Here is a 19,008-nt window from a genome sequence, read left to right on the forward strand (position 1 = left end):
TGGACAGGGGCAGCAGCTAAACATATTGTAGACACCTAAAAAGGGACCTCTTTAAAAATTCAACATCAGTTAAAGTTTACTCAATGTTTTTGTATTTTCCTCTAATTTACCTGTCCCTCAGACAGCCCTCACAGACGGGGAACTTAAGCTGTATTTTGCTCTCTTTAAATCAACCAGACTGTCATTTGAAACCTCACAGACCACAAGAGCTGCTGGTTTATTGTTAATGCTGCTTTACAGTTCACAGTAACGTTACAATCTTTACCTTATGTGCTACTTTTTCCAAACTTGGCGCAGCTAATGTTGACTCAGCTAGTTCACATTAGTCCTAATCTGCTGTGGTAACCAATTTTACTGCTTTTAACTATGGCTGAGTGGGCATGTCTATTTGAAAAACAATGGAAGAAAACACAGATGGATTTGGCGTTCAACTGGTATAGGGAAGAAGTTGTACTGCGATGATGGGTGGTGATTAGGGAAGCATTTTAATTGTGTAACAGTAATGGAGACATAAGCTATAACTAAGTGTGTTTGCATACCTGTTAGAAACATGCTATAATTCCCCAGTTAACTTAAGTGTTACCAGTATCCTAAAAGTTTAATCTAATCTACTACTATAAGGAGAAGTTATTAAAAAAGACCAAGGAACAGTGTGAGATGCAGATTCATTTTATTCTACTGAACAACTGACATGCTTAGGGAGACACAATAGTCAAACATCAGGTGCCTCAGAATGCAAAAGTCATTCCATGAGCTTCACTCCTCGTCATGTCCTTTCTGAAATGAGAAAAAGTAAACAATTTGATTTAAAAAGTTCTTTTTTTAATGCATTATAATTTGCAGTGTTGCAATCATAACCTTTACATGTTGTTGATTTACTGTTCTACGTAACAATATGAAGGTTTTGTGCACACTGTACACTAATGGACGGCATTAAAGGATTCTTGTAGTAAAATACAGACTGGCTTATAAACACTACCCTAGTGTTGTCTCTGTAATAACATTTTTCTTAAGGGACAGAAGTACAAGAATATACTGTGATTTATATCATACATTAATATATATTTTAAACTTTGCTGAAACCCTAACATGGCTCAAAACGGGCACTCTATGTGCCCTACACAAAAAAGGATAAAAAAGTAATTGACAATCAAGAACTGACCTTTGAGCCCACATCACGACTCTTGGCACGTAGCTTGTTGACCTGAGACTCGGAGATGTCAGCTCTCTCTTCAGCTTCATCAAGCTCATGTTGAAGCTTACGGCATTTGCTAAGATTATTGTTGGAATGCTCTTCCTGTAGAACAGAAACACAATAACCTCATTAGTGCCTGTCATGTATTTCTGCCGTAATAACATGGATAATGTAATAAGACATACTTCAAACCAACTGTACCACTGACAATAGATTTTTTTCAATTACATTTTATAAGAAATTATATGAAAGCAATGTGCATACAATTATTTAAAAAGTTAATTGAGAGGGTGTTGTTACTGGGCTGTGCAAATCTAATGAAGTTTATCAAGGCTTATTGATCTACTCTAAACGGTTGTGCTGATAAGAAAAAGTCTGTTACAAAGTCATTTCATTGAGGCTTAAAGTTATTTTGTCCTTATTGCTCTAGCTCTACCAAATAGCTTTTGTTTGAGCTAAGAATGGCAGCCATAATACGCACAAACATACTGGGCTTGGACAGGTTTTATACTTTTTTTGTATTAGTTTCTCTAAAATGCTAATACTTACAGCTTCCTCTGCAGCTCTCTTGTAGGATTTGACCTTTAGCTGCAGCTTGTCTACCAGATCTTGCAGACGGGCAATATTCTTGCGATCCTCCTCTGTCTGGAAAAAAATTAAATTTTCAATACAAATTACATTTTGTGTTCTACAATTTTGTAAAAGAATCGAAACTTACCTGATAGGTCAACTCTTTGATACGTCTCTCATATTTTCGTATTCCCTTGACAGATTCGCTGGACTTTCTTTGTTCAGCCTCTACTTCAACTTCCAGTTCTCTGATCTGTTGAAAGAATCATTTGAAAATTGAGTTGTCTTTACATAAAATATTTGTAAGTAAACTTTTTGATCATGAGGAAAAATTATAGTTCTAGAATGTTTTATATTGTCAGATTTTGATGATTGTGTGATTTCATTCAATTGTTTATTTTAAAAAGATTGACACTCACCCTGGCCTCGAGCTTCTGCACCTGCTTCTTGCCTCCCTTCATGGCAATCTGTTCAGCTTCATCCAGACGGTGCTGCAGGTCTTTGATGGTTTGCTCCATGTTCTTCTTCATACGCTCAAGGTGAGCACTGGTGTCCTGCTCTTTCTTCAGCTCCTCTGCCATCATGGCAGCATCAGTAATGGCCTTCTTGGCCTTCTCCTCAGCGTTTCTGCACTCCTGCACAGCATCTTCTACTTCTGTCTGAAGCTGGGATGTATCAGCCTCCAGCTTCTTCTTTTGGTTTAGGAGACTGGTGTTCTGATTAAAAAAAAAACTTGATAATAGAATTTCTCAGTAAAATAACAGCAAAGAAAAGAACTGTGCAATAATTGCATCTCACCTGTGAGTGCAGGAGCTGCACCCTTTCACTAACATCCAGCAACTCTTGCTCAGCAAGTTTGCGTCCTCTCTCAGTTTGCTCCAGAGCAGACCTGAGCTCCTCCACTTCGGCCAGAAGAAGGTTGTTGCGTCTTTCAACTATGGCATTGTTTTCCTTTAGATCATCATTTGCTCGAAGAGCATCATCAAGTTGTAGCTGAAGGTCCTGGAAATGCAGGAAATTTATTGTGAAGCAAGTTAAATAAGCAGATAGGGAAATGCAACATGTCCAAGGTCTTGTTTTTGAAACTAAAATGCTTACCTTTAGATGTGCATGAACAGATTTAAGTTGTTTCTGGGCCTCAGCTGCTTGCCTGTTGGCCTGGCTTAGCTGGATCTCCATCTCATTGAGGTCTCCCTCCATCTTCTTCTTCAAACGGAGAGCCTCATTCCTGCTGCGAGTCTCGGCTTCAAGAGAGCTCTGAAGAGTATCCACAATTCGCTGCTGATTTCTCTTTGCTTGCTCCATCTCTTCATCTTTCTCGGCCAACTTGCGATCAAGATCAGCCTTAATCTGGTTGAACTCAAGCTGTGCTCTGAGAATCTTCCCTTCCTCATGCTCCAGTGAGGCCTATCATCAAGTAAAGAATAAAAATGAAAAACAAGACTAGTTACACCAAGTACCAAAAAAAGGCTCATGAAGTCCACCGTTCAACATTCAAGATACCTCTGCTTCCTCCAGAGCTGTTTGTATCTCAGACTTCTCCTGTTCTAACTGTTTTCGAATCTTCTCAAGCTCATGAATACTCTTTCCACTCTCACCAATTTGCGCAGTGAGGTCAGATATTTCCTCTGAGAAACAAAATGTCACATTACTAATGGTTTGGTCATTAGAAATAAAATCTATGATAGAGGTGTAAGCTGGTTTTTCCCATACCGTGTAGATTCTTATTCTCTCTCTTCATGGTCTCCAGATGTTCAAGAGATTCTTCATAAGAGTTCTTCAGTTTGAACAGCTCAGTGCTCAGAGACCTGGCTTCCTTCTGAGAGCTCTCCAGCTCTGTTTGAGACTCTTCATACTTCTGTTTCCATTCTGCCAAGACCTGAAATATGTATTTTAAAGGCAATTTTACTTTAAAAATTTTACCTAAAAGAGCAAAAGTGCCATATGTATTTTAAAAGCAACCTTATCAAAGTTTCTTTGTTTCTTGTCCAGAGCAGCAGCAGCAGCATTAGACCTCTCCACATCTACCATGAGATCTTCAATCTCATTCTGCAGCCTGTGTTTGGTCTTCTCCAGAGACGAGCATTTAGCATTCACTGCTTCCACAGCCTCCTCAGCATCCTGCAGACGCTGAGCCAGCTTCTTTCTGGATGATGATAGAAGATATTTTGGTTAATTATTTAAAAGCTTGGTTGATGGAGTGAAAATATATTTTACTCACTTGGCCTCCTCCAGTTCCTCGGTTCTCTGGATGGCATCAGTTTCGTACTTGGTTCTCCACTGAGCCACCTCAGAGTTGGCCTTGGACATGTTGCGTTGCAATTCACCCTTGGCCTCCTGCTCCTCCTCATACTGCTCCCTGAGCAGGTCACAGTCATGTCGAGCAGACTGCACTGCATGGGCTAAAGCATTCTTGGCCTGAAATAAAAACATATCTTGTTGCATATTTATGTACCACCATCTGTACCAAGTTGTTACTTGTTACTGTTGGTTGATACCTTGACTTCTTCCTCTAGTTGTCTTTTAAGGTCTTCAATTTGTTGAGTGTAGGACTGTTTTCCTCTGGTTAGTTGGGACACCAAGGAATCCTTTTCCTCAAGCCGCCTTACAAATTCACCTAATTTTGATAAAAGCATTAAATTAGTTGTTTATAATATACAAACAAAACACAGTTCAAATCAAATGTTTACCATTTTCAGTTAGAAGCTTTGTTTTCTGCATGGTGAAGTCATTGATAGTACGCTGTCCCTCGTCTGCCTTTGTTTTGTATTCGTTCATCTGATCTTCCAGAGACCTGCACATTTTCTCCAAATTATTCTGAAAACAAACAACGTTAACAATGGCATGTAACCTACTGAAAAATAAATAAAAGTTGTTTTAGACTTAACAAATTACTCATCCCATCCCATGAGTAGAAACATACAGTAAAGGAAGTATTTTACCTTAGCCTTCACAATATTTTCCATATTGGAGACCACATCATCCAGCTCCAGTCTGAGCTCACTCTTCTCCTTCTCCAGTTTCTGCTTGACTCTCTGCAGGTTATCAATCTGCTCTCCTAGGTCAGCTACACTGTCAGCTTGTTTCTTCCTGAGTGTGGCAGCAGTGGCTTCATGCTGCAGAGTGGCCTCTTCAAGGTCTCTGCGGAGTTTCTGGAACTCAGCCTCCCTCTTCTTGTTCATTTCAATCTGGGCAGATGTTGCTCCACCAGCCTCCTCCAGCCTCTCACTGATCTCCTCCAGCTCTCTGGCCAAGTCTGCTCTCTGTTTCTCCACTTTGGCTCGTGCAGCTCGCTCTGCCTCAAGCTCTTCTTCCAGCTCCTCAATGCGGGCCTAGACCAAAACGAAAGCAAAACCTTAAATGGCATTGTATTGCTCTTAATATAATTGTGGTTGTAAAATGTCCTATTCAAGTGCCAGGTTATCCAACTTTATTTATGTAAATTCTTACCTGTAACTCCTTCAGTTTTTTCTGGAGCTGGGCACTCATTGCTTGTTCATCTTCTATTTTACCACTGAGTTGGTTGATTTCAAAATCTTTCCTGTGGATAAAAAATAGAATAATATGTACTAGCTGACACGTAGTTTGAAATCTATTTGTGTTTTTTACACGTGCATTTCACATTACTTTTTCAGTCTCTCTTCGAGTTGCTGTTTGTCATTTTCCAAGTCCATGACACTCTCTAGAGCTAACTTTAGGTCTCCTTCAAGCTTCCGTTTTGCTCTCTCAAGGTCCATACGCACTTTCTTCTCTTGTTCTAGGGAGCCTTCCAGCTGTGGGTTGTAATACATAACTTCTTATTTAGTCATTAGTTTACATGTTTCATATAAATAAACGTAATCTTGTAAATTCTCACATCATCCACTTGCTGCTCCAGCTTAGCCTTGGCTTTGGTCAGAGTGTTGACTTTGTCTTCTTCACTCTGCAGATCATCCAGTGTTTGCTGATGAGCTTCCTGTAAGGCTTTCTTTTCTTTTGTCAACTTAGCAATTATTTCATCCAGAGCAGCCATCTCTTCTGTCAAGTTCTTTACCTGTGGCCAGGAAAAAATTGTATCAGGGACTTTACCATGAATGTTATTTGGGACATCCAGAGTAATTTCACAGTATTTAGTGTTTGTCATACCTTGTTCTCTGTGGCGTGCTTCTCTTTCTCAACTTTAGCCAGAGTTAACTCTAAGTCATCAATGTCTTTCTTCAGCTCAGAGCACTCATCCTCCAGCTTCCTCTTCTTAGCAGTCAGTTCAGAATTCATCTCCTCCTCATCCTCCAGTCTTTCTGTCAGCTCTTTGGCTTTTGCCTCCAGCTGAATCTTGTTTTTAATCAGCCCCTCACATCTTTCTTCAGCATCACAAAGATTATCTTGCTCCTGTTATAATTTAAAGTCACAGCATTATACCTAGGCAGACTTGGTTTGATTTTATTATTATTGTAATGATCACAGATTTGAACATTTCTAACATACAGATTGAACTTGGAGCTGCAGATCATTTTTCTCTTGGAGAAGAGTGACCATTTTTTCTTCAAGTTCCTTCCTGCGGGCTTCTGATTTTGCGTAAGCCTCTTTTAGTTTGCCAAACTCTTCCTTCATGTTGGCCATCTCCTTCTCTGACTCTGCTGACTTCAACAAGGTTTAATCTTGAAGTACATCTTCATCCAGGGCCAATTCTTGACCCCCATGAAGGCACGGATGTTCCACTGGATCACAAGTAGTGCATCCCTGCCGAAAACAAATCATTGTCTTTAAGTTGTCTCCATCAGGTGAAAACCATTTTTTTTTCCTTCTCCTTTTTTGAACCAACAGAACATGTCAGACGAGCAATGTAAACGTACTCTATGCTCAAATAACATACACACTTTTCTTATACCACTGTCGCAGCATGGACATAAAGAAAATGAAACAAAAATTCAGTTTTAACCTGATCGCAAAGAATGTCCTTTTCAATACAACCTAAATAGATTCTTCTCCCCACTATGCTTTTCTCTGTTTGATATTTATTTATTTGGTTATGTAAGACAGAGTAAATATGCATTTTAAGGTACTGTTTTTTCTCAAAGGATATCATTTCCTAATTTTTGATAGATAGAGTTTATCCTTTTTTGCATTAAGGGTCTAAGGATAGATAGTGTTGTATGTTGTACATATTGTAAAGTCCCTTGAGGCAAATTCAAGATTTGTGGTATTGGGCTATGTGAATAAAAGTTACCTGTTTTGACATAAAAGTTTGGCCATACTGTGAGCAGTTACCTGCGCTCAACAATCTTCTGGAATTCAAGTCTTGCCAGAAGGCCTCTCGACCGGGCTTGGATGCCTGTGATGATTAGTGCTAGTCGGTCATCTCGCATCTCCTCTAGCAGACCCAGCAGTCCAGCTTTGAAGAACACCTTTTTTCATAGGGCAGATTGGATAGTCAGTAATAATAGGTACTTTATATAAATCCATTTTCTATATATAAAACTTACCTTTGTGTGTCCCAGCTTGTACTGCGTGTGATCAATATCTAGTGAACCCAACAATTTCTCAGCGGCCTTCTTGTTGTCGATAAACTGTCCCTCAGGAATGGCATTAGGGTTCAAAATACGGTATCTTTGACACAAGTCCAACAGAAAAAATTATTTTCATTTTCATCAACATTTTATCTGTATTTTATAATTCTATCTATATATATATCAGGAATATAAGACACTCATTTGATATATCTAGTAGATTTAAATATTGGATTGCCCATCACATGCAAACCTCTGTTTGAAATCTCCATAGAGGATTCTATTGGGGAAACCCTTTCTGCAGATCCTGATGCCTTCAAGCACACCGTTACAGCGCAGCTGGTGCATCACCAGAGGGTTCTCCATGGCCCCAGGAGTCTTGGTCTCATTAGGGATGAGGCAGCGAACAAAGTGAGGGTGAGTAGACCTCAAGTTGGTCATCAGCTTGTTCAGGTTTTCCTGCAAGTTTTTAACACAACTTTATACATTTTGTTATCATTGTGTTTGGCACAATAACTTTTAAAAGATTGGGTTGTTAATTGAAATGCATGCCCAACTTATTCAGTTCAGTAAATGTGTCACAGCCTTGGGAAAGTAGGCTGTGTATTACACACTACTTTGGGTATTTTATTAGCCTGAAGAAGTCTTTTGTCCTGGTTAGCTTAGACCATCTTTACATCAATCCCGTTTTACAATCGCCATATTGTAAAAACCACACATATGATGTGTTCATAACTACACCCCTTCAAGCTTAGACCAATAACCACAATTTGAAAACTTAAAAAAAAAACGTTTTACCCTGTGCAAGGCAGACACAGTTTGGAAGGATGAACCCTTCTTCTTGCTGCCTCCTCCTTTGCCGCCCTTTCCACCTTCAGCTGCTCAATAAACCAATGTAAAACTAGTTAGATTACCTTAACAGACAAAGGCATACATTATTCAATCTTTTATTTCTCCCTATGATGCATTTGATAAAATATTGACATTTCCTGTGTAGGTAATTGCAGTACTACATTAAGTTTATTCTTACCTGCATCTGATCCAGCATAATTTGCGAAGAGGACAGATAGCAGTTTGAGATTAGATTTCTGAAAGAGTCCTACAACGGTCTCATTCAGAGGATCCTTGTTCTTCACCAGCCAGTTGTTGATATTATAATCAACAGTTCCAGCATAGTGAACCAGGGAGAAATGGGCCTCTGGTCTCCCTTTGATAACTCTGGGCTTCTGGAAATTGGCAGATTTCCCCAGATGGTTGTCATAGAGCTTAGTTTTAAAGGTGGTATCAGAGGCTTTGGGGAACATGCACTCCTCTTCAAGGATGGACATGATACCCATAGGCTGAGGAGAATATAATGAAGAAAGTAAAGATATATGTTTTCATGTTGTTTAAGACAAGCACAAAAAGTTTATGTGAGGGTTCAGGAAGAACATAATGGAATAACTTTGGGTCATGTAGCACTTTGATGATTTGCATAAGTAAACTTAAAAACTCACCTTTTCAATCAGGTCAATGCAGGCCTGCAAGTCCATACCAAAATCTATGAAAATCCATTCAATGCCCTCTTTCTTGTACTCTTCCTGCTCCAGCACAAACATGTGGTGGTTGAAAAACTGTTGCAGTTTTTCATTGGTGAAGTTGATGCACAGCTGCTCAAAGGTGTTGAACTGTAACAACATTGATAGTAAGAAGAAATGAACTTTGGCATAAAAATATTAAGCAAATCTGTTACCTATGTTTTATTAGCTTTGGATTCTGTTCTAAACTTACATCAAAGATCTCAAATCCAGCAATGTCCAGTACACCAATAAAATACTGGCGAGGCTGCTTGGTGTCGAGGGATTGATTAATTCTCACCACCATCCACAGAAACATCTTCTCATACACTGATTTAGACAGCGCACTTATAGCGTAGTACACCTTTGGGAAAAGTAATCAGTAATATCGTTAAAACTTTACTTTTTATTTAAACAAACTATCCTGAAAATGTTTCCTTCAAATCATTACCTGAGAAACATTTTGTCCCTTGGTGACCCACTCATTCCCTACTTTGACTCTTGGGTGACAGAGACCTTTGATGAGGTCCGCAGAGTTCAGGGACATTAGATATGCAATTTTGTCAGCAACTGAAAATGCAAAAATATACATTAGTCTCTGCCCTTTCAATCCTACATTGGACATACTCTTTTAGATTCTTTCTCCTTAGAGTTCTTTGTCGCATTAAAGGAGAATTCCGGTTGATTTCAACACGTAGCTCTGTTGTTTGGAAATTTGGAGTGCTGTCGGTAGCAAAAGAAATGAGAACAATCGGTGCTGCCTACACTGTGTTATCCCCCTGCTAGAGTCAGCACCAAACAGGCTTAAACAGGGTAAGTTTTTAAACTTGTGTTTAGCCTCTAAACATGTTCAAAATGTCATTACAAGTGTCTACACAGATGCAGTGATTCCTTCTGAGGGAACACAGCGAATCTGACTGCAGTAGATGTGACAGAAAGGCATTAAAGTTGTGTTAATCCATACCTCTGTTTATTTCCTGTTTTCCGGTGAAGTCAACATTAGTCGATTGTCAAACACGTACAGTCCAATATTCCAAAATGTAATTTTTCCCAAATAAACAATTTGACTATGTAGAAATGTTGTTGAACATCAGAAATTAACGTAACCAGAAAACAGTGTGTAGTTTTTCTTTTTAGCATCTCACATCACACTTTCAGTCACTATGACGACTAAGGTCAGAAACATTGTTCAAAAATATGAACAATAACGTTGCTGTCAACGGGCTAATGTGCTAATGTTAGTTACTGACTGTTACCTTGAAACCATCATTATTAGCATTACTAGCTACGTTTTTCATCTTGGTTTTGAGCGATATGCACCCCAACAGTTCACTTGAGTTCAGTAGAGCAGACGGCTTTGCAGAGTCGTGTAATTACTTTATGTCTTTTCATAAACAGCTGAAAGAGTGGCTGCTCTATACCATGGCGGCAGAAATTTTACCAAGGTGGGCCGCCATGGTAAAACAGTGTAAACAATAAACGAAGCTACGTGTTGAAATCTACCAGAATTCTCCTTTAAAGTATAGACTGTGACAAACATGGTGGAACAAAACAAGGTGGGAACATATTGTCAGATATTTTAAAAAGTGCTTTTCTTTGATACATTTTGTGCTGAGTTTTCACAAGCTGCCTTTTTTCAACTGCAACTCCAATATATTTGACACATTCTGTGATGATAGTTTATACTTTTTAATAACAATTTGTTCTGGGTTTTGGTGTTGTTGATACATTTGATACATCAGTTTCTATTTGGCTATCACAAACAATTTTTGTAAGTTTTCTAGTCCAATCAAATACTTGCCCGCAGTTTTTATTGTTACACTACTACTACAATGGTTTTACTAAAACAAATATAAATATATATTTAACTCACCAAGAATACCAACTGCCTGGGCAACCCTCTGCCAAGCTAGCTGTTTGTAGTAAAATCCCTGCAGTCATACAAAGATGTATAACAAAGTAGGTTATAGGAAAACCCTCTTTAATTTGGAAGGGGTAATTTAAATACAGCACTTCTGTGTACACAGGAGAATATATTGAAGGCAAGTTTGCGAGTCTGCCATGTGTTAAAAAGAAGAAGTGAACATGGCAGAGAAGTGAACATCCCGGCACTCTAATCACCGTTAGCGGACTTCACTCATACCGCCATTTGGAATGAATTATATTGCCCTGCTCTGCTGCCTCTGAAGCTGCCTGTGACAACCCAGTGTTACAACAGCTATTCAAGGCATTACTTTACATTTACTTTATTTTATTCAATTCCTCTCTAAAACAGTTACAAAAACTTAAAATTATAATCTTTATATAGGTATGATTTATAGTAAGACTGTTGTGATAATCTGCATTAGTTTTAGCTAAATAACTAATGTAGGTATATCTTAACCTAGACAGAATTAGAATTATGTGTTAAGAACTGTTAAGAAGATCTAGATCTAGATAAGCTAGATCTGCCCCGTGCCAAATCTCTTATAATAATAATAATACCCATCTATGTATATCAACCTTACCTACCTTCAGTGCCATCAGCTTCTGCCTGCTCTTCACGCTGCTTCTGCTTAAACTTCATGTTACCATAGTGCATGATGGCACCAGTCAGCTTGTAAATACTGCACTTCTCTTCTTGAGTGAATCCCAGCACATCGAAGGCTTCCTAAATGAAATATAAAAAGTATTCCTGGTATTTCCTTATTTTTTTCTAAATTGATTTTTTTCAAAAGAAATGTAAAATGTTTGCTGATGTGAATCTAAGATTTAGCTCACATCAGTGGCCATCAGCTCTTCAGAATCATTGATAGAGGCTACTGTTGTCTCTCCTTGGGAGATGAAGGCGTAGTCATAGGGGTTGTTGGTGATAAGCAACATGTCTGAAAATATATTTAAAAAATATGATGCAATGCATGATACAGTACACTAATAATCATATTTATTACATGTATAGTGTCCACTTACCCATAAGCTCAGGCTTTGCCTGAGACAAGATCTGGTAGAAAATGTGGTAGTCCCTCTCAGCTTTAAGCTGGTAGGTCACACGAGACTTTTCCAAAAGGTCTGTCAAAGGTATATTAAGTTATGTTGTTGTATTCCAGTATAAAATAATTTGCTATTGGTGCAGGTTTAACTAATAAGGGCATTATACCACTCCTTGATGCAAAAACAATACAATTTCCCTGGTTTGGTGACAAATAACACATTTTCTAAAACAAAATAGTTAGAGCTGCCCCTTTTTAATGTGATCAAACATTATTTCATTACTTTTAATAACGAATCTGTCTTTCTGAGTCAGTATTTTTCCCTTGTATCTAATTTCCTATATGTAGATTAGACAACTGGAGACTCAAAATCCCCTATAGGTTAAAATGTGACTTCAAAATGGACACAGTGTACCCACCCTGCCTAGCACATGCGGGGATTGACTCCACAATGCATCCCTACAATAAATACGTGCCCTCCAAATTTGATGTATGAATAGATTTAGTTTTACTTACAAGTCTCGATGTCAGCCGAGGCCAGCTTTCCTCGGTTGTCAAAGTGAATTCTGATGAATTTACCCTAACATGAAAATAAGTGTTTATATTTCTAATATTACATTTTTTTTTTCAATGATAATCAAGTAGCCTTACTGCAGTCACACCAACTCACAAATCTAGAGGAGTTGTCATTCCTGATGGTCTTGGCATTCCCAAAGGCCTCCAGTGCAGGGTTAGCTTGGATGATTTGATCCTCCAGTGTACCCTGATTTTGTCATACAAATATATAAACTCCAGGTTTACTGTCAATTTAGAAAGGCTTTTAAAAAAACAACAACCTTTATTTGGTTTTCTAAATGTTATTCAATCATTATGATGATATAGGCATGTAAAGAATGGATATTTAGGAAAGGTCAGTGCAGGTGGGAAACAACATACAAAATAATGGAACAATTTACATTTTTTTATTAAAATGTTCCATGTTGATGACTCTGGCAGTTCTAGTGTTAAACTAACTCATTTATCATTTATATTTTGTATCATATTTAGATATAAGTATGTAATATAACCTTCTTTTCAGCAGCCTGATCTTTCTTCACATTCGGAGCAGCAGCGATGCTGGCAAAGTACTGAATGACACGCTTGGTGTTGACAGTCTTTCCAGCACCGGATTCTCCACTGAGTTGAAGAGAGACAGAAAGTTTTAGACCAAGACATATGACCGTTAAATACTTACGGGATTTTTTTGGGCTGTGTGACTTACGTGATAAGGATTGACTGGTTTTCTCTGTCTGTCAGCAAGAGAGATTTTAAAAGTTTTAGTAAAAAATAAAATGACGTCAACGTTGAATATTTAAAGAAAATGACGCTAAAATAGAATATTTACCTGACAGCATGTATTGATAGCCATTGTCAGAAATGGAAAAGATATGAGGAGGAGCTTCAGACCTCTTCTTTCCTCTATAGGCAACAACCACCTCTTGGTTGTAGACTGGCAGCCACTTGTAGGGGTTGACAGTCACACAGAAGAGCCCAGAGTAGGTCTGTTGTAGTAAGCGAAGGGCAACAGATAATAAAATAAGATAATGTGTTACTTTGTAATAACAATGTTGCTTATTAAACAATGCTTTATCAATGGGTAGAGGAGGTTTTATGTTACGCTTTATTATCTTACATAGATCATCCATGCTGCATAACGCTCTTTGAGGTTAAACAGCACAGCGGGCTCATGGAGGAAGGTGAACATCGCCATGTCTTCAATTTTATCAAACTTTGGCGGGTTTTGAGGGTGTACATCACACTCCTTCACTGTCACAGTCTGCAACAAGAGATAACGGTCTTAAACAAAGTTCAATACTTGTTTTGGCATACATTTGAGGTGAACTGAATTGATACTGTATGATATACAAACCTTGTTAAATTCAGTCAGAACAGTGACTTTGTCACCGTCACGACTAGTGACCGTTCCCTTTACGTACTCAACCTCAGGGTCAGGGACGAAGCACTCTTTCTTAATGTCAAACGGACGAGTTTGGGCTTCTAGGCGCTCTTTGTCTGACTTCCTAAGAAAAGGAGCAGCGGCCCCAAACTCTGCCATGGCAGCATCACCCATTTTTCAACCTTTTGAGAATAAAACATTTTTCACAACCTGTGGTTTTCTTTGCAAAAAAACATGTGTGAACCATTACTCATTCACATGAGACCCATGGAAATCTAGACAAACGGCATAATTAAAAAAATAACATAATGAACCTGTAAATTGTACAAGCACAAGTTTTTTATATCCCCCATACAAATAAACAATATTTACAATCATTGATACTATCATAGGTGTACTATTTATAACCTATCATCCTTTACTCTTTATTATTTAACAAAACTACGCAAATAAAGGTTAAATGAATGCACCTTTAACATTAAAGTTATAGAGACAAGCACAGGTCCATTACAAATTGGATGTGTCAGGCCTTTTGATAGAAATGGTCTGATAGCATTTTTTGTTTCCAATACCGATTCTGATACCTGAACTTGTGTATCGGCCCATAATGTCAAAAACTGTGTACTACTATCAGTGTATGGATATGATATGATTTCTGTCTGTTTTGTCGGTCTGGCTCAGGTTAAACTCTTTGTGAAACATAAACAAACACAAACTATGAATGCCACAGAACTTTCTTTTTTCATCCAGTTTGACAGTCAGTTATGACTGAAAAGAACATAAACTACTTTAAAGTAGATTTTCTTTAGGGTTTTATAATGTGGTATCGTTATCGGCGCATAAACTCCAGTACTCACCAATATCAGCGTTTTAAGCTCTATCGCAGCGATACTGATACTGGTATTGGAACATCTCTACCTTTTGATATGCAATAACAACCCCGAAAAAGAAAGCAAGATGCTTTAGGGTTAACTGTTGTCACTTCAGTGTAGCTGTGAATTTTACCTAAGGTGTTTCACTCCACAGGAAATTGGGATCTGCAGTATTTCTATTAAGTAGACAGAAGAAAACCAAATGTCATATTATGTCGTTATTTAATTAAGTTAAAAAAATCCCAGGGACACCATTTTTTTTTTTTTTTTTACAAATGTATCACTAAGCTTTACACAATTTAGCAAGCAGTAAAATTGTCTATATATAGCTGGGAGTGATTTTAACATCTTACACAAACAAAGTATCTGTTTCTCTATTAGAGTATGTGGATGTTTTTCTTACCTTGACCGTCAACCTTTGTCAAGTGAAATGATGGATCCAGTAGCTGACACCAGGCTGCCTCTCCATTAATAAAGGTTGTTCGGCAACCAAATATGGGAATGCATATCAGAGAAATGGCATCCAGGTTGCCTATTACAAAAAGCTTTCTCCAAATTAGGTAGAGCCTAGGGCTGCTATTTATTGCTGCCACCTTGTGATCAACAACCTATATGCTGGACTGGACCTGAGAAAGAAAAGGGAAGGCTGGAGGTGGGGGAGCACGGACAAGCTGCAGTCTATCATGTCATTCTCTTTTGTCCCAGTAATTTATATGAAACCACATTGAAATGACGATCAATATAAGATTAGGTTATAAAATAGTAATAAATAAAAGAATTAAATTAACTTGAAAATTGTAATTAATTAGGGAAATGCTGGCCATTTGTTAATTTGGAGTCCCAGTGCTTTTTGATATACATAAAGTAATCCTTGACAAACCTCTAAGGGCATGATTATTGTGAAGTAGAAAATCCCTCTCTATCTACAACACATGTTGATCATATTAAATGAATCCTGATTTAAACAAATGTTCTGTATCAATACATGATTAAGACATGATAGGACTACTGCATGCTCCATAACAGCATACATTATTGTTATTTGTTGCTTAGAAGATAGATCCACTTTTCTCCTAGATGATATATGTTGTCATTCATGGCAGACACATTTTATCATGGACTGTGCCTCCATATTCTAAAACTATACTATACTACTACATATACTATACTATAACTAAATTAAGCAGGCTTGCAGCATTAATGGGACATCAAACATCTAAAGTTTAACAATAGTCTGTCAAGTGATTGGGGGTGAAATACATTTCAAGAGAGGGAGAATAAAAAGCTGCAGCTGTTTACAGATAGCCAAGACAAGGCCAAGGTCACAGCTGCGGCATCCCTTTCTTATCACTCACCACTGTTAACGGATAAATGCGTGTCTAACCCTGGTCACTTGGCATTGTTTCCTTTTCTTTACTAGCAATAGAACTGTTCAGACACTATGCAATCCAACACATGTCAAATTGCATACAATTAAAGTTCCTTGAGCTGACCTTTTGGCAAGCATATGAGCTTTAACACCCAATAAAGATTGTCAGTGAGACTATAGAAATAGTTGGTTTTTTTTTCCAAACACTAAAAGTGCTCTCCGAGGATGCCAATACAGGACTCACTGTCCCTTCAGTTCATGCAGTAATTTAGGCATGAACTGAAGGTGGCAAGGAAAATACACTCTTTCTTTTTCTCCTCGCCTGTGTCTTTCAGCACTCTGACTGTTTGAGGAAGCAAGACGGTTTGCTAACTAAAGTTCCTGAAGTAGTGAGTTCTCATGGAAAATGGCCAGTTTGCTTCGGTAAAGAGGCAGGCAGTGGGAACAATCTACTGTACCTGAGGAGTGCAGACAGTAGCTAGAGTCATACGGCACAAGCCAATCTCTAATTTATGTGGGAGCAACCCCATGTAATGCTTTAAAAGTAATTAGTACAAGTTTAAAATCAATGGTATACCTAACAGGTAGCCAATGTAGTGTTGCAAGGATGGGAGTGATATAGTCTTGTCTCTTTGAATTGGTTAAAAGTCTGCCAGACAATTTTCGGACAAGTGGGAGAATCAAGCCATGATGAGAGGAAAGCATGGATTACTTTTTCAAGGTCTGCTTGAGATAACGACTTTTGTAATTTTTCTGCGTTTGAGAAAGGAGGATGTTTGTGATTTGTAAATCAAACAAAGTCAAAAAGCTTGTAGTCATAAAACACACCCCAATTGCCAGTGGAGTCCCAAGATTAATTATAGGTGCAGGTCATGTTTAAGGGGGGGAATAAAATAACCTCAGGTTTGGACTCATTGAGCTAGAGGCAGTTTTGTGACATACAGTATTTGATGTCAGAGAGACATGCCATAACGTGAATGTATGTCTGAGTTGCCACCAGTGGGCTGAAGAAAATGCTGTGTCGTCCGCATTACAGTGGAAATTAATATTATATCAGACCTAAAGAAAGCATGTGAAACTAAAAAATAGTATAGAGCCAATAATTCCACAGTTTACAAGATGATTTATGAGGATATTGTGGTTGTACGTATCAAATGCAGAACTCATATTAAGGAAAAAAAATTGAACAAGCCCCAGAATCCGCGGTGAACAGTTAACAATTAGTAACCTCAATAAGAGGTGTTTCTGTGCTGCAATTTGTCTTTTCTTTTTTCTTTTACCTTTCTTTTTTTTACAGGCAAGTCATTAAGAACAAGTTCTTATTGACAATGGCGGCCTGATTGATATGGTTCAAAAATATCGTTGATATTCATTTGTCTCATAAATTGATAGGCAGCAGACTTTTATAAACTTTGAGATACAAATGGTAGGCCTGAAATTAATCTAAAATTGTTTATAACAAGAGGGTTGAGTGTAGGTTTCTTCAGCGGAGGTTGAGTCGAACTATTGCCTATTTTGAATGCAATATTTAAATTATTAAATTTCCAAAATACTTTTCAGATCTAGTAGGTATAATATCCAGTTGGCAGGTGATGGGTTTCATTCAGTGAATTTTATACTGGCAGAAAGTTCAGGATAAACATATTTTGAGATTTCCAATCACATGTGTGATATTGAGCCTAATGTTGGTGTGGTGAATGGTGAACTGCTACTGATTACTGATTACTGCTACTGACTGCAGTACATACTGTATGTCAGTGGACGCTTCCAATGTGCTCGCTGGGTAGGTTTGACCAATTTGTTGGTTGCCTGAAACAAAACCCGGGGATTATGGCAGTTACTAGCAATCAAATTAGAGAAATAGAACTACCCTGGTTATTTAACTGAACACTAATAAGTGGGCATTGTGTTTTGCTTGTTTCATCTTGATAGAGACCAGGAAGGGGCAGCTAAAAACCTTTCGCATAAATTTCTGGCTGACTTGGAATTAAAAGTCCCAGAGCGGATACAGGTAGATCGCCTACGGACCAGGAGCAGGAGCAAGGTGTGGAAAACCACAGCCTTGTGATCTAAGACATTAATGTCTAGCAAATCAATATACAGAATACTGAATGTTCATGGTTAAAAGACTCAAAAGAGTCATATTTGGCCATAATAAATAAGATAAACTTAAGCCAATTATTGAATAAAACCTATCTGTACACTATTACTAGTATTGAGCAAATATTACCTTGATTTTGTTGCTGTGTTTTTCTACAAAGTTTCTTTGTGTCTCCCAATGGCACAGATTAGCACCTATTATATTATGTTGTTTTTTGTTTTTAAATAAGTATGATTGAATATAATAAAGAAAAACCTACATAAACAACATATGTTGTGCACTGAAACAAATTCAAATTATTGAGACCTCTACTCACAGGCTTCTATCCAAACGTTGCCTGCTGCATGTGCCCTTGGTCTGCTTCTGTTGACATGGCATTGTTTTCTTCGGTATCCTTGAGCACAAAGATAACTTGTGAAATTCCTGCTGGCTGCCTTTCAGGGTTTGTTAGTTCAGAGGATAGCTTGAGGACGTAGATAGTTACGTAGGTAGGAAAGCTTTTTATTTTTTATTTGATCAGTAACAACAGGTGATAAGCCCACAAGAAACCAATTATATGTTATTTAATATTGGATATTTATAGTTTGTCTGTATCGTAAATATACTAGAATATACTTAATTTTGTCAGGCCAAATTTTAGAAATTGCTTGTAACAACTTGTGTTTACAAATGAAAATCATAGAAAGCATGCTGTCCAGTAATGCAACAGGAACCTCAGTTGTTTTCCTTTCATCAGATTACATTGTCTTCAAACTAGAATTCTCATCTCCTTCACTTATCCCTCAGTCTATTCCAGGCTCTAGCAGACCACTCCATCCAGTAAAGGTCTCATTCCCAGCTGTCCACAGTCCTTGTGTCTTTGACTTTTACATTCACATGAACACATGACGGAAGGTGTAAGGCACCTTGCTTCACTTAAGTTTGAAACTAGAGCCAGCTAAGCTATTGTTAGTA

General features: G+C 38.0%; 1 long non-coding RNA gene and 1 pseudogene across 2 annotated transcripts in view; one reads left to right on the top strand and one right to left on the bottom strand.

Annotated features, from left to right (window-relative positions):
* Positions 1-19,008, top strand: part of LOC116699397 (uncharacterized) — a 41,871-nt gene that overhangs the window by 4,754 nt on the left and 18,109 nt on the right. For both annotated transcript variants that reach the window (XR_004334421.1, XR_004334422.1), the window contains one exon: positions 7,526-7,668. This is a non-coding gene — a long non-coding RNA (uncharacterized LOC116699397). The remainder of the gene's footprint in view (positions 1-7,525; positions 7,669-19,008) is intronic.
* On the bottom strand, positions 654-15,129 carry LOC116699394 (myosin-7-like; annotated as a pseudogene).

Source organism: Etheostoma spectabile, chromosome 12, assembly GCF_008692095.1.
Source record: "Etheostoma spectabile isolate EspeVRDwgs_2016 chromosome 12, UIUC_Espe_1.0, whole genome shotgun sequence".
Lineage (NCBI taxonomy): Eukaryota > Metazoa > Chordata > Actinopteri > Perciformes > Percidae > Etheostoma > Etheostoma spectabile.